The sequence below is a fragment of the Rhinoderma darwinii genome, unplaced genomic scaffold (genome assembly GCF_050947455.1).
Source record: "Rhinoderma darwinii isolate aRhiDar2 unplaced genomic scaffold, aRhiDar2.hap1 Scaffold_518, whole genome shotgun sequence".
NCBI lineage: Eukaryota > Metazoa > Chordata > Amphibia > Anura > Rhinodermatidae > Rhinoderma > Rhinoderma darwinii.
The window spans coordinates 115,243-128,708 of record NW_027464066.1 but is presented as its reverse complement, the minus strand read 5'-3'; the positions used below and the strand labels follow the sequence as shown (position 1 = coordinate 128,708).

At 47.5% G+C, this 13,466-nt stretch overlaps 2 non-coding genes and 1 pseudogene across 2 annotated transcripts; all 3 read left to right on the top strand.

Moving 5' to 3' along the window:
• Window positions 1-1,327: 1,327 nt before the first annotated feature.
• Window positions 1,328-1,518, top strand: LOC142721750 (U2 spliceosomal RNA). Its single transcript, XR_012874157.1, has one exon. It is a non-coding gene; the product is annotated as a U2 spliceosomal RNA (small nuclear RNA).
• Window positions 1,519-2,634: 1,116 nt separating this feature from the next.
• On the top strand, window positions 2,635-2,825 carry LOC142721749 (U2 spliceosomal RNA). Its single transcript, XR_012874156.1, has one exon. It is a non-coding gene; the product is annotated as a U2 spliceosomal RNA (small nuclear RNA).
• Window positions 2,826-3,949: 1,124 nt separating this feature from the next.
• Window positions 3,950-4,129, top strand: LOC142721803 (U2 spliceosomal RNA; annotated as a pseudogene).
• Window positions 4,130-13,466: the final 9,337 nt, after the last annotated feature.

Below are 13,466 nucleotides of genomic sequence, written 5' to 3'. Positions count from 1 at the left end.
TTCATTTTTGGATTATCCTTCACCAGAGACATTGTATTGTTTACATCCCAATTGGGTAACAAGCCCTTCATTTTCCCCAGTTCATATGACAAGGACTCTTGGACATTTTCCCTGTTCAGCATTATATCCTCATATTCCTCAGAGACTGTATGGACTCTTAGTTTATTATTGCAATTGTGATTAACCTTTGTTTTAGGTTAACCTGCCGCCTGGCGAGTCGGACGCCGAGGACGGCTTTATTTAAAGAGGGGGTGTATGTAGTGTCCCACAGGAGCACTACTATGAAAACTATGTTTGTCTTCATGTGTTGTGTTATGCTGCCATCTACAGGTTCAGAAATGTTATGACATTGTGTTTCAGCCTATGCGGAGTGTTTTTCTATAATGTAACAGAAGCTGGGAGGAGTTAATTAGGGAGTGGTGAGTGTGGTGAGCTAGGAGGGGATGCAGCAGGAGGCACAGGGAAGGTGCTCCTGAGTTCAGCCATTTGCGGATTACAGAGAAAGACAGGCCTAAAGAGATTTATTGGAATAACAGCTCAAGGAGCCAGAAGAGTCCAGAAAGAGAGACTGTGAGTAGAGAGATAATAGCACTCCTGCATTTAGTATTGGGCTACACTGATTGAGCTGAATTTGGATGACATATTTGTATTGTACAATCTCCATCTTGAAAAGTAAAAGTGTGCTGCAAGCTCTCCTGATTAACTGCCACCACCGTCTCCTGTCTTCTATTTGCACTCTACACCAAGGGCACCCCAAATAACACCAGACAGGAGTCAGCCACCAAGGGAGTGCCCCGGGGGAAACAACAGTCATCATCATCCTCTTGTGCAACCCCCTCATCACTGTGTGTGTGTGTCCCTGGGAGGTGGGAAGGCCTGCAAGGCAAAATACCACCGTGACACAAGACAGAGAGCCCAGTATCCACCATTTTGGGTTCCTGCATTCCCCGCCACCCACGGGCCACCACATAAAGTTCAGACAGAACTTTGCACGTGTCATAGTGGAGACCTCAGGAGCCAGAGCCAGCTTTCTGACATCATAATGGGGCCTCAGAGATAAAAGCCTGGGCCCAGGCAGTGTTGGTCAGTGCTGCTCAGCAGGCAGCACTGGACTGGATTAAAGCTGATACAAGGTGTGAAAGGAGAAGGGGTGGCAGTGGGCATGCACTTACTGCTGCTGCTGCTGCTGCTGCTGCTGCTGCCAGTGTTTGCACGGCAGGAGGGCATTTGGGCGTTGCCAGGAAGGCGTTTTTATGTCGATTCCTCCTCTTTCAGCACTGCATTGTGGTGCAAGCAAAAGAAGCAAAACGCGCGGCACGTTCGGGTTATCGCTTCTCGGCCTTTTGGCTAAGATCAAGTGTAGTATCTGTTCTTATCAGTTTAATATCTGATACGTCCCCTATCTGGGGACCATATATTAAATGGATTTTTAGAACAGGGAGATGGAAATAGAGCTTGCTCTGTCCACTCCACGCATTGACCTGGTATTGCAGTATTTCCAGGACCGGTGCACCCTTTCCTTATGTGTTTACTAAAATCAGATTCCAAAAGTGCTTTTTGTGTTTGCCATTGTTTTTGTCTTTCGGATGGGATCTCCCCTTTTAATCCCATTATTTCAACACCTGTTGGACAATGCATTTGTACAGTCATGTGTGATAATGAGCTAATTTATTAAATGCAATTAATTAATACATTGCCACCTCTTGTTTTGTGTCGTCTGTGTTTCTGTGTTTCCGGCATTTCACATTGGAACAGCTCATTCACCTTCCTTGTCTTCTCTCCGCCCTCCCTCCTAGGTAGGTTAAAGAGCTGCACCTGAGCCAGCCACTGATTGATGCAGCACCATAGTCAAATAGTGGAGTGGAGTAGGGGAACAGCAAACAGCCATTAAAGCAGCCAGCCCGCCCGTCACAATGGACCTACCTGTGTACACTAGATGGATGTGATGGAATGTACTGTGGTCCCTACATTTCAAGAAGAAGTAAGAATTGCAGTTGCAACAAACCCTTGCTTGCCTACAAAGAGAGCAGCAATTTGGATTTGTTACTATGTTACCTGGAAGAATAACAAACTGTGCAAGGATGGAGGTTGTAGGAGCAAGGAGAACAAGTTGTCTGTAAAGTTGGTGGATGCCTATTTTCCATTTTGCAGTCCCTTGTCTCCCTCTTGTGGCCTCCTGGAGGCAACTAGCTGTGCAAAAAAAAGACAGCCTGGGGGCCGGCTGTTGCAGTGTTGCCCTCTCAGGCAACACTGGGTGACTGACTGAGCCGCACCGTCTTATATAAAGTTCAGACGGAACTTTGCACGTGTCATAGTGGAGACCTCAGGAGCCAGAGCCAGCTTTCTGACATCATAATGGGGCCTCAGAGATAAAAGCCTGGGCCCAGGCAGTGTTGGTCAGTGCTGCTCAGCAGGCAGCACTGGACTGGATTAAAGCTGATACAAGGTGTGAAAGGAGAAGGGGTGGCAGTGGGCATACACTTACTGCTGCTGCTGCTGCTGCTGCTGCCAGTGTTTGCACGGCAGGAGGGCATTTGGGCGTTGCCGGGAAGGCGTTTTTATGTCGATTCCTCCTCTTTCAGCACTGCATTGTGGTGCAAGCAAAAGAAGCAAAACGCGCGGCACGTTCGGGTTATCGCTTCTCGGCCTTTTGGCTAAGATCAAGTGTAGTATCTGTTCTTATCAGTTTAATATCTGATACGTCCCCTATCTGGGGACCATATATTAAATGGATTTTTAGAACAGGGAGATGGAAATAGAGCTTGCTCTGTCCACTCCACGCATTGACCTGGTATTGCAGTATTTCCAGGACCGGTGCACCCTTTCCTTATGTGTTTACTAAAATCAGATTCCAAAAGTGCTTTTTGTGTTTGCCATTGTTTTTGTCTTTCGGATGGGATCTCCCCTTTTAATCCCATTATTTCAACACCTGTTGGACAATGCATTTGTACAGTCATGTGTGATAATGAGCTAATTTATTAAATGCAATTAATTAATACATTGCCACCTCTTGTTTTGTGTCGTCTGTGTTTCTGTGTTTCCGGCATTTCACATTGGAACAGCTCATTCACCTTCCTTGTCTTCTCTCCGCCCTCCCTCCTAGGTAGGTTAAAGAGCTGCACCTGAGCCAGCCACTGATTGATGCAGCACCATAGTCAAATAGTGGAGTGGAGTAGGGGAACAGCAAACAGCCATTAAAGCAGCCAGCCCGCCCGCCCGCCCGTCACAATGGACCTACCTGTGTACACTAGATGGATGTGATGGAATGTACTGTGGTCCCTACATTTCAAGAAGAAGTAAGAATTGCAGTTGCAACAAACCCTTGCTTGCCTACAAAGAGAGCAGCAATTTGGATTTGTTACTATGTTACCTGGAAGAATAACAAACTGTGCAAGGATGGAGGTTGTAGGAGCAAGGAGAACAAGTTGTCTGTAAAGTTGGTGGATGCCTATTTTCCATTTTGCAGTTCCTTGTCTCCCTCTTGTGGCCTCCTGGAGGCAACTAGCTGTGCAAAAAAAAGACAGCCTGGGGGCCGGCTGTTGCAGTGTTGCCCTCTCAGGCAACACTGAGTGACTGACTGAGCCGCACCGTCTTATATAAAGTTCAGACGGAACTTTGCACGTGTCATAGTGGAGACCTCAGGAGCCAGAGCCAGCTTTCTGACATCATAATGGGGCCTCAGAGATAAAAGCCTGGGCCCAGGCAGTGTTGGTCAGTGCTGCTCAGCAGGCAGCACTGGACTGGATTAAAGCTGATACAAGGTGTGAAAGGAGAAGGGGTGGCAGTGGGCATGCACTTACTGCTGCTGCTGCTGCTGCTGCTGCCAGTGTTTGCACGGCAGGAGGGCATTTGGGCGTTGCCAGGAAGGCGTTTTTATGTAGATTCCTCCTCTTTCAGCACTGCATTGTGGTGCAAGCAAAAGAAGCAAAACGCGCGGCACGTTCGGGTTATCGCTTCTCGGCCTTTTGGCTAAGATCAAGTGTAGTACCTGTTCTTTTTTTTTTTTTTTTTTTTTAAATTTTAAATTTTTATTAATTTTTCAGAAATACAGAATAAAGAAATAGGAACAACAGGAAAAAAATTATATAAATCAGACCTTATCCACATTAGGTCCACGCAGGAACCTCCAAACCCATAAGACACTTATGGTAATAGCATATATTGGACCACATGTCCCATGACATTATATAAACAGATGAATGTAAAGTGACCCAACAACCCCATGTCTCCTCCGTTAGACAGCTATGCAAACAAAGAGTTACCACAATACCACTGAAATTACTTATACAATAATTCATATCTTACATTAAATGAACATATGATAATACCCTTGGCATGAGACTAGTAACCTAATTTAAGGACTCTAAGTATTTGTGCCTTGTCCCATTTCTCAAGTGACCTTTGAAATAAGAGGGAGCAAATGGGCTCCTTGTGCAGAGGTTGACAGATATCTGATCCATGGTTCCCATAATGTAAGGACGTGGGGAAGTCTATGAGATCTCAGAGCATACATGCGTTCCATGGTATAGGAAACATTAACCTGGTTGATCAATTCCGAAATGGAGTATTGATTGGGTAATTTCCAGTATTTAGCTAAAAGTAAACGTGTCGCTATAATAATATGGCTGGACACCATTTGAGAGAAGCTTGGGATATTGTGCATGTTGAGAAAACATAAGGCCAGTGCCGGATCCGGTGTAACCATACAGGACGAAATTTGAGAAATGATATCAAATACCTGTCCCCAGAACGCATAGACTTCCGGACATTGCCACCACATGTGAAAGTACGACCCTTTGCAACCACACCCCTTCCAACAAACCTCCGGGTAAGAGTTATCAGATTTCGCAAAATTTAAAGGTGTTAAGTACCAGCGTAACAACAGTTTTTGGGAAGCTTCCCAATGTTTAACCCCCTTAGAAATTTTTTTGGTCCATGCGAAGGCTTTCTGCCATTCCATCAGAGAAAAGGAAGAGTTAAAATCTTCCTCCCATTTAGCGCAATAAGAAGGTATGTTGGGAAGGAGGTGCTCACACATATTTCCATAAAATTTCGAGATACCCTGTTTCCTATTTTCAGGGTCAAAATATTGCTGGCGGGCCATGGAGGGGAATACTGAAGCACTGACGTCTAAAGATGTAAATAAGTGTCTTATACATAAATATTTGTAGAAGTCTCTATTGGAGATACCATAAGTCTTTACTAATTCTGTAAAGGCTAGTAATGTGCGGCCATTAAATAACAAGTGGATATGAGAGATCCCTGAATTTATCCAGCTATCCAACGATATCTCAGGTAAAAAGGTAAGTAAATATCGTAAGGGCAAATTTTTAAGTGAAGTGAGGGCCAAGGGAGGAAGCCTGTTGGCGTAATTTTTCCATATTTTCAGAGAGGTCGCAACAGTGGGGGACACGCAATTATAAGTATTTGGAGAAGAATGTGAACCAACCCCTAGCAATGAAATAAGCGGTGGACCTACCATTACCTGTTCAATATGTATCCACCTCTTTGAGGGGAGACGTGCACACCAATACTTTAGTTGGTCTAGTGAGACTGCCCAATAATACTTTTGGACATCTGGCATTCCCATACCCCCCTGTCTCCAGTGTCGAAATAGTGTATGCATCCTTACTCTAGGCTTTTTGTGCGCCCATATGAAATTATTAAGTATTCTTTGGAGACTCCTCACAAAAGAACTAGGAAGAGGGATTGTCAGTGCACGTAACTTGTACAAAATAATCGGCAAAACCATCATTTTAATGATTGCTATTTTCCCCGCCCAGGAAGTACAAACTCCGCTATATGTAGATAGCAGTTGGGGAATACTGGTTAAGAGAGGAGCAAAATTATGTTTGAATAGGAGATTCGTTGAGTTAGTGAGTTGTATACCCAGGTACGAAATTTTTAATGAGTTCCATTGGAAAGGGAAGGAGTTACGGATTTTATTCCTAACTTGCTCCGATATTCCCACCTCTAACAAATGCGATTTACTAGCATTAATTTTGTAGTAAGCCACTTTCCCAAATGAATCTAAGGTGTGTTGCACTTCCGATAGGGACATTAAAGGATTAGAGAGTGTGAGGATGACATCATCGGCATATAACCCTATCTTATGTTGAAGGGAGCCAATCGTAATACCAGTGATGGCTGGGTTCTGCCTAATAGACATAGCTACAGGTTCCATAACCATTGCAAAGATCAGGGGTGATAACGGGCACCCCTGACGTGTGCCATTGGAAATAGAAAATGATGCAGACATAAACCCAGAGGCCAATACTCTAGCTGACGGATTTGAGTACAGTGCCATAATAGCGGATTTTATCCACCCATCAAATCCAAATTTGCTCAAAACAGCCTCCAGGTAACCCCAATGGACCCGATCGAATGCCTTCTCCGCATCCAAAGCAAGAAGCACGGAAGGCACTCGACGGGTCTTCGCCCAATGAACCAGATTTATCAGCCTTCTGGTGCCATCCGGTGCCTGCCTTCCGGCTATAAATCCCACCTGGTCTTCATGTATCAATTCAGGAAGTAATGTATCTAACCGACCAGCCAATATTTTAGCATAAATTTTAACATCAGTATTCAAAAGAGATATTGGGCGAAAGTTAGCAGGAGAGTCAGGCGTTTTCCCAGGTTTCGGCAAAGTAACTACTGTGGCAGCAAGCATTTCTTGCGGAAAGGACCCCAACCCTGCAGCTTCAGTAAACACTTTAACTAAGTATGGAGCTAGAGTCGTGTCATATCTTTTATAGTACTGATTAGTAAACCCATCTGGGCCTGGGGCTTTGCCTGGCTTTAAACTTTTAATAGCTTGTGACACTTCAAGTATCGTAAAGGGGGATTGTAATTGAATACTGTCCTCTACAGACAGGGAAGGAAGGTTCAGACCACTCAGGAAGTTATTAATGTCCGAAACTGAAGGTTGATAGGTGGTTTTATCTTCTTTAAGGTTATACAAATTATGATAGAAATTCCGGAATTGATCACTAATTTCTTGAGGGTGAGTAATTTTATTGCCATTTTTGTCCATCAAAAATGCTGTTCTCTGTTTAGCACTTTTCTTTTTGAGCATTTTAGCTAAAAGTGCTCCTGGTCTATTACCATGAAGATAAAATCCGAATTGTAATTTTTTAAATAAGGCCATATGTCCAGACATCAGCACTGCCTGCAATTGGTCCCTAAGAACTTTGATTTTTTGCGAAGTGTCCGGAGTCACTTTAGATTTATTAAGGGATTCTAGATTGTGTAACTGAGTGAGGATATCCTTAGTAGTTTTTTCCTTATCTTTTTTTAATCTGGAGGCAGCCTGAATTCCCATCCCCCTCATATATGCCTTATGGGCATTCCATAAAGAAAAGCAATTGGCTGAGGAAGGGGCATTAATTTCAAAGTATGTTTGGACGTGTGTATCCATCAAATCTTTTGTGAGAGGATGTTCTAATACTAGATCATTCAGTCTCCATGAAGAGAAAGGGGGTGTTGGTAATTGGTCTATGACCTTTATAGATATGGGAGCATGATCTGACCATGATATGTCCCCAATAGTGGATGTGGAGATGCATTGAAGACCAGATTTACTCACCAGAAACATATCAATACGAGAGTATACTTTGTGTGGCGCAGAAAAGTATGTAAAGTCGCGCTCATTCCCATGTTGACAGCGCCACACATCATAAAGCTCTTCTAGGTGTACTGTGTGGTGTAAATTGGAGTGGGGTCTATGGGCATTTGAGGAATCAATTGAGGGATGCATGACTTCATTAAAATCCCCTCCTATAATCAACAACCCCTTCTTCACCTTATTTACCTTTCGGAGGATCTTATGAAAGGCCTTAAGCTGATGTGAATTAGGGAGATAGATGTTAACAAACGTAAAGGTAATATTGTTTATGTCGCATATGAGTATCACAAATCTACCTTGTGGATCTAACATGACCTGATGCATTTGAAAGGCAACCGAGTCCTTTATCGCAATCAAAACACCTTTGGTTTTACTGGAATGAGATGGTTGAAATATATGGGGAAATCTAAAATGCGTACATTTCGGTGGATGAAGGGAGGAGAAGTGGGTCTCCTGAGCAAAGAAAACATCATTGCGAAGAGACAAGGCTTCCTTCCACATCTGTCTCCTTTTAAAAGGGCTGTTGAGCCCCTTTACATTTAAAGAGGATATATTAATCGGCATGAGGCAGCATAAAAGAACTTATTATGTCTGACTGGGTAAGAATCATGAATTCGAAACAAAGATATAGGATCTTGCGGACCATGAAATGTACAGTACCACATTACTAAATACAGAAATATTAACATAAGAACAGTGCAAAACAGAAAAACATGGCGCCTACACTGCGCCGTACAGACCTCCGTGGGGGAGAGAGAATAAAGGTAACCACAACAAATAGCATTATTGCATGACCTGCCTAGGTAGAGTCGTGTGTTAACCTTAAACCATACTATCCCCCACCCCCATTTAGTAACGACACATGACACCGAGGTTGGATGTGAAATGGCCACAGCAGCCGTTTATTAATTTCACAGTTTTATAAAAACAATTTAAATCCGAAACATTCGGATAACTAGTTAGGAATCCACCAGAGAATTCCTCCTAATAATTCACATGACCCAACATGGGTCAGAATCATAAATAACAATTAAACGTTAACATTAACCCGAGCAGAGGAAGTCCTTGAAGCCCCTTCAGATGTTCCTTTCAAGAACACACCGAATTAGCCATCTGCAAACCACTAATTACCTCCAGCCGTAAACCAGCTCGGAAGCACCGTTCACCTCTGCAGATGGCTCCAACCACTAGAAGTCCACTTCAAGGGGATAACACCCGATGAAGCCCTCAAGTGATATACCGACCACTAGAAGTCCACTTCAAAGGGATAACACCCGATGAAGCCTTCAAGTGACATACCTTCTACCAGAAGACCACTTCAAAGGGATAACACCCGATGAAGTCTTCAACCATGTACCTTTTTTGGGGGACGCATACCCCCGATGCGACCCCCCCACCATTTTGTACTGACTGGCCTCAAGGACTCCCCCCGCCACCGCGAAACAGGCCTTGACCACCTTAAGCCTGTGAGTTCCTCCACACCACCTCCGCCCTTTCTATGCCTTCTGCTATAGCCAAGCTCCAAATATCAATGCCAACCTCGGTCAGATGAACCCCGTCACTCCTCCAGAAATTCCCCAATCCTGACTCCAAATCCCTATGCCTCACGCAAATGCCCCCGTTCTTCGCCACAAAACGGGACACCGCCCGGTTAACTTTTATCCGAGCCTTATTGACTCTCTCCACCGATCTAGCTAACCGCCAATGCTTCCTTGGGACTATGTCCGACCACACTACCACCAACTTGGGATAAGATACCCACAAACACAACAAATCATGTTTTATATCCCGCACCAACTCACGAAAAGGGCGGACTCCTAAGTCATTCCCACCCACGTGCAACACTAAAACCTCCGGAACCCTATCAAGCCGCACATATGTCTGGAATTCCGCCAACACCCTGTTCCACGACATACCTCTAAACCCCAGCCAATGCACAACCGCATCCTGTCGCGGAATGCGCAATTGGCGACCATCCGGGCGGACGTCCGCCCTCAAAGCCCCCCAGTGCACGTACGAATGACCCATCAACCACACCAGACAAGGAGGCGAATCTGAAACGGAAAACACAGTTAGGCACCACCATATAACATTTGCAAGCATAAACAACAAAATTACAACATATGGGGGCGGACATAGGACTTAAACCTTTTAGACTCCCAACGACCAATACGCCTCACCCCCTCATCATCCAACCCCCAGCGCCCTGCTTCCGTTGCTGCGCCAATCCGGAAGGAATGAGATGAATATGAGCCTGCCGCAACCCCCACCGCCGTCAAACATTTTTTAAAAACAGCTCCAAACTGAAACCTGGACAAGAACGACCCGTCCACATGACGTAACAAAGGCAAATCTGGAGACCCCCTGTTTTTTGTAAAACCCCGCATGCACTCTACTGGGCACATGACCGACCCCGGGAGAGCGAACAAAACTATCAGTTTTCCCTTCCCTAATTGGTCAGTTTTTGATCTACGCAACCATACCTCCAACCGATCTGCAAAAAGGCTCACCTCCCCAGATCTCAGCCCCCCTGCCTGTTTAGTACTTGGCGACACCAACTCACCTATTCTAAATGCTCCGAAGAACGCCAACGAGAAAGCCAACCGAAACAAATCCATTTCATCTGAAGAACGACATACCGATGCCAATGAACCGCCCAACAAGCCCAGCAAAGCAAACGACACCGGCCTTCTACTATCCGCCTCCACCCTACCTCTGCGCAACCCCTTCAAAGCCTGCGATACCAGAAATTCCTTCGATACATCCCGCAAGCCCCGCAACTTAAGCCCAAACGCCACCGCGGATATAAACCGGTTCACCTTCGCTACTGAAAACCCCCCCTCCCAGGCATCCCCTAACCAATACAAAAGTGCCACCAACCTGTCTCTATCCGTATTGACATCACCCAACTCTCTTACCCACTCCTCCCACTGCCTCCAACAAGCAGCATAAGCCCTCCACGTCGTGCGCGCCAAAGACCTTTGTAACAGCTGCTCTACGGGACCGATACCAGATACCATAGATGATCCGGACAAGCCAAACCGAGACGTTCCGCTCCCGGGGCCAATTGCCGAAACCGGTCCCACTACGAGCGAGAAAGAGCATCAGCAACACAATTCCGTACACCCGGGACATGCACCGCCACCACCCACGCGTTCAACGACAAACACACCAACACTAAATGTCGCAACAATTGAACTACCGGAGGAGAGGACGCCGTAATGTTATTAATGGCAAGCACCACCCCCATGTTGTCGCAGTAAAAACGGACCTTCTTATCCCTGAGCCTGTCCCCCCAAATGGTAGCCGCCACCACGATGGGAAACAGCTCGAGCAGGGCCAGATTCCGCGTCAATCCACTGGACACCCAGCTAGCCGGCCATTGACCTGCGCACCACGGACCTCCCCCGTAAGCTCCAAAGCCACCCGCCCCAGCCGCATCCGTGAAAATATTCAGATCACTCGTATCCTGCGCTGGGGCCATCCATAGCGAGCGACCATTGTACTGGCCCAAGAAGTCATCCCAAACCTGAAGATCAGCTCGGTGCTCCTCCTTGAGCCTCACAAAATGATGCGGCGCCCGCACTCCCGCAGTTGCCGCCGCCAACCTTCTACCAAACACCCTCCCCATCGGCATAATCCGGCAGGCGAAATTCAACTTCCCCAGCAGCGACTGAAGCTCCCTCAGCGACATTTTCTTCCTTCTACAAGCCCGTCGCACCTCCAGCCTCAAAGCCCCCAACTTATCCGCCGGGAGCCGACACTCCATTGCCACCGAGTCAATTTCGATTCCCAAGAAACAAATCGTCGCTACCGGGCCCTCCGTTTTTTTCGGCGCCAAAGGGATCCCAAAATCCCTCGCCACCTTCTGCAGGGCATGAAGCAAGTTACCGCAAACCGGCGAACCCCCCGGGCCAACGCACAAAAAATCATCTAAGTAATGGATCAACGAATCGACCCCGGATACTCCCCTCGTTACCCACTCCACGAAGCTACTAAACGCCTCGAAGTATGCACAAGAAAGAGAACACCCCATCGGAAGGCACCGATCCACGTAAAAGGCCCCATTCCAAAAACAACCCAACAGCCGTTGGCTTTCTGGATGGACCGGCAACAACCTGAACGCCGCCTCGATGTCAGTTTTTGCTAGCAGCGCCCCAGGGCCCGCAGCCCGCACTAACCCCACCGCCTTATCGAATGAGGTATAAACTACGGAACACAACTCGTGATCAATCCCGTCATTTACCGACGAACCTTTGGGATACGATAAATGTTGAATCAAACGAAACTTTCCGGGCTCGCGTTTAGGGACAATACCCAAAGGGGACACAACTAAATCTTTCACCGGCGACTCCACAAATGGCCCCGACATGCGCCCCAACGAAACTTCTTTTAACAACTTTTCCGACACGACTTCCGCATGCAAGTAAGCCGATTTTAAATTTCTCCGCGTAACCGGAACCTCATAAGGAGGCGGAGGAATAACAAAACCAACACTAAACCCTTCATAAAGCAACTTAGCTGCCGCCCTATCCGGATACTCATTTAGATAAGGGGCCATCCTTTCCACCCTCACCGGCGACACCCCCTTGACCAGCCCCGTGCTGGTTCCCGGACCTCTTTTTCCGCAGACATTTTGCCGCCCCGTGTGATGCCCCATTACACTCGGAGCACACGTGCTTGAACTTGCACGTGGCCCCAAACTTGCACTGGCCTTCATTGAATTGCCAGCAAAACCCCGCCTTTCCCCCTGCCGCTTGGTCCACTCTGACTAGACTGGCCTCCCTGGCCACCGCTCCCGGGAAAGGGCTGCCTAACCGGAGCCGTAACCCGTAACCAGAGAGCAATATCCTTCTGGTCCCACCGAATCGCCGGCCGAACCGCCTTCCGCTGACGGAATTGCTCATCATATCGCAGCCACGCCTGGCCCCCATACGCCCTATGAGCCTCCCCGATAGCATCAAAATAACAAAATAACGCCGAACAATTTTCCGGCGCCTTTTCCCCTATCACACTAGCCAATATGGCGAACGCCTGCGACCAATTAACGAACGTCTGCGGGATAAGCCTATACCGCCGCCGTTCCTCCTCGTCCTTTTTACTCTCATCCCGCTTGCTCTTATCCAAATTGAATTTAGCCAGCGGCAAGAGAGAAAAAATTTCAACATATTCATCTTTCCAGATCCGATCACGCACCTCCTGCTTTAAATGCGCCCCCAACGGACCCTCAAAACAAACATACACCTCCCCCCGAGCACGATCGTCCATGCGCACTCGATCGCCGTCCTTCTGTGCCTCAGTCTGCACCGACACCGCGACCGCCTCTCTAACCGCCACCACAGGACGCGCCTGCAACGATCCCACGTCCCTGGGGCCTTCCCAAACTACCGCAGGGGACACTTCCGTTACTACCGGCGCCGCGGCCCTATCCAGGCGCCCCACCAGCTCCCGTAAGCAACCCACTAAATCTGCCAAACCCGCTCCGTCGCGTCCGCCCGCGCCACTACCGGCCCCCGATGCTATGCTAGCAGCCCCCCCGCCGACACCCGACATAAAAATCGCTGGATAAGACAATAATGGAGTTATACACTCACCGGGCTGCACAGGCGCTGTGTTCCCATCAGCCGGACCATCCTGACCTCGACGATAGACGTCCAGTTCACCTTCCTCCAGTTCTTCTCTCGCCGACGACTGTCCCTCCCAACGACATCTTCGGAAAGGGGATGAGGACGCGCTGACCGATGGGCCGGCAACCTGCCGCCCGACCGCCGGGACCCAGACTTCCGACCGGACCCGTTGCCTCGACGTCGCTGCAGACCTAGTCGTCCGTCTAGACGATCCT